This window comes from Solanum pennellii, chromosome 5, assembly GCF_001406875.1.
Source record: "Solanum pennellii chromosome 5, SPENNV200".
NCBI classification, from domain to species: Eukaryota; Viridiplantae; Streptophyta; class Magnoliopsida; order Solanales; family Solanaceae; genus Solanum; species Solanum pennellii.
This window is the reverse complement of record NC_028641.1, coordinates 4,010,883-4,014,323: the sequence shown is the minus strand read 5'-3', so window position 1 is coordinate 4,014,323 and position 3,441 is coordinate 4,010,883.

Genomic DNA, 3,441 nt, shown 5'->3' with positions numbered 1-3,441 from the left:
GGAACACAACAATACGGTTAATCAACGAGAATAAAAGAGAAAGAATGACACCAAGATTTTACGTGGAAACCCTCCTAAATAAGGGAAAAACCACGACCCGAGAGGAGCAACGAATATCACTATAGTAAGGATTTTACACTTGTATGTCTGAGTAAAACTCCAAAGACCACTACACATTCAAAAGAAATAACACTCTTTTGATTTTTCCACCTCATTACAATACCGCTCACACTCTCTATTTTTCCTCACAGATTATTTTCTTCTGTGATGCCTCACTCTTCTTTTCTCTCCTTTGTAATTCTTTTTGGTGTATTTTGAAATGAGCAAGAGCTCTCTATTTATAGGAAAATCTACTCCTAATGATGTCACCAATGACATCACAAGAAACACAAGATTTCAACATTTTCACCTATGTAGAAATCTTGCTAAGATTTTAGTTGAAAAAAGAAATGGTGAGCTTTGAATTTTGTTGCAACATTTGTTGACTTTAACAATAATCAACAAACAAAATTCAACTATTTTTGCTATGTTTATCTACAATGGGTATGGACTCCACAGATTGCACTTCGTAATTATAGTTGTATAAGCTATGTAGGTTACGGTTTGTATATTTCATTAGCTGATTTGTATATTTTGCTTGAGAATATACAAACAAGTAAATCTATACAAATTTTGTATTAAAGCAAGTAAAAGTCCTATAATGATTGAAAATAAATTAATAATCTGCTTCAATGGATTTGATTTATTCTCTCCTTCTTAGGATTCAAGTAATCTAAACGCTTTATTTGTAAAAATTTGAAACTTTATAACAACGACCGGTTGTGAATTTTTACTCGATGAGAGTGACACTCACATATATAGTGAGCCAAACAGTAAATTCAGGAGGAATTTAGGCACATCAATATCCCTTTGGAACATTTAATTTACCATGTCATTTCATGTACTTTTTATGGGAGCATAATATTATTATTTTTATTTATTTTCAAAAAAATAAATCTCCATCAATATAGGTCCCCACAATTAATATTTTCACGCATTTGAACCCTAAAAACTTTATTATATCGATTTGATTTTTATCTACTTGTTAGCTGACACACAGAGATATAATAATGTGACATTATTATTAACAGACTATATAATATAACAAGAAGGTAATGAATACAAGTGAGATAGCATATTAATAATGTAGCCACCTTATTTTTAATATTTACAACAACCTCTGTGCAAGAAGGCCTGCCCATACACAATAATTGTGTATATAAGTTGATTTTCTCCCTAGGTATTTAATGAAACACTTCAAAAAAAAAATCTAGTAAAAAAGAAAAGTTAGCATTTTTAGATTATAAATAAATGATAATTATCACAACTTTAATATATGATGTGATATTATCTGTTTTGATTTAATAGAACTTATGATTAGCAGTTACCATCTTTCCAGCTAGTCGATAAAACCGGACATATAGAAGTTAAAAGTCTTGGAAAAGAAATTCAAAATCGCATGATATGATATAGTCAATTTATGTCGAGGGTGTCAACTGATTTTCTTACGTCGAAAATTCAAACTTTGGAGTAGGATAAAATGAATTTATTTCATTATATATAAATTGTTAAATTTTTTGAAATAGGTGTTAATTCTATTATAGTGACAAAAGAGATTCAAAAATCAATATATATTATTTTATATATCTTTAGTTTAATTAAGACTATAAAACTCAAAACTTATTTACATATTTAATTTACCTGTTAAAGTTAAAATCAGACGAATTAATTAAAATAAAATATATATTTTAAGACGAGTCACTTTGGATATAAGTCAAGGGAAGCATCTTCTAGGTAGGTGCATTCCTTCTTTTTGTACTATTGTTTTGGAAGAATTAATAAGGAAAAAAAAAACATTTCATGGATTACATCGTCAAAGAAAAATCTTAGTGGAAAGACAATTTTGATTTCTTGAGGTGACGTTTTCCTAATTGGGAGTAAATAATAATAATAATAATAATATTCATCCCTAATTTAACGTGTACATATACACCATATTAGGGTTTGTTTAGGTCGGTTCACTTTGATTTTATAGTTTATTTCTGTAGACATGTTAAATCGTTATTGAAATATTATGATATTGATTTATCGGTTATTGATTGTTACCGTTTTAATTTTTGATTTAATCATTATGATTTGACACAAAAAAAAGTCATTAAAATTCACTTAAAATAAAATAACAATCAAATGAACTCATGCACACAAATTCACAAGATACATCCGATTAAAAAACAAACATTTTTACATGATAGATAAACAAATGTTTAAGATGGTTAGAATTAAAAGTAGAAAATTTAAATTATAAGTCAACCACTTTATATATAAAATAGTATAAATATAATTATTTAATTTACTATTGATTCATTATGATAATGCATTAAGAAAGCATCCTAAACTGTTAAGAGCCGATAACTTAATAATAAAAATTTAAAATTATTAAATTAATAACTCAATAGTCATTATTAATAAATTAATAATTTCTTTTTAATTTAAATTAGCAATTTCAATTTGATTTTAAACGATAAATCTTACCCAAATATCTAGCGTATCAGTCGGGGTCATATAATCCTCACTACACGTCACATATCTTTTGTATCACATCACTTTTACATAATGTATTTTCTGAAATTTAGTATGATTTGAGAGTAAAGTGTGTATAAATTTTGTTTTAAAATAACTATGAAAAATCCTGAATTTAAGATAGATGCATTTTTGAATTATTATATGATATAAAAAGTGATTTAAATTTTTATAAATATACAGTGGAGTTTCAAATCTAAATAAATAAAAATAAAATAAAATAATTAAAATAAGTTATTATTTTAGAAAGTAATTAAAATAGATATAATGAAAAAAAATTTACTTTATCTAATTAGTTTCATAATGTGTATATGTTAATATATAATGAAATTATTTATTACACTTTATAAAGTGTAAATTTTTCTTACACTTTGTAAAGTGAAATTTTTCTTTACACTTTATAAAATTGAAAAGAAAATAATTATGTTTTATCAAAGAAAACATCTAGGAGCGAAGTCAACCTTCTGTTAAAGGTTTATCTATATAATATATTTGACTTTCTTCGATTAATTCATGTGTCTAATTATTCAGATTTTGAACTCTGATGTTAAAAATCATAACTTCACCACGAATCACATCTTGTTTATTTATCTCTCCATAATATTTTAAATTTACCTTTGCCTCTCTTCATAACCGCAAAAAATAAAATAAAAAGAAGTTAAGGAAAGTTCCTCTCACCAAAACGAAAAAATAATAATAATAATAAAAAAAGTAAAGTAAATACACATAGATACAGAGAAAATAGAGCACGTCAAAAGTTGGGCCTGGGCTTTTATTCCACGTGTCAAGTATCACATTGGGCCTTCCGCTCCATTATATTGG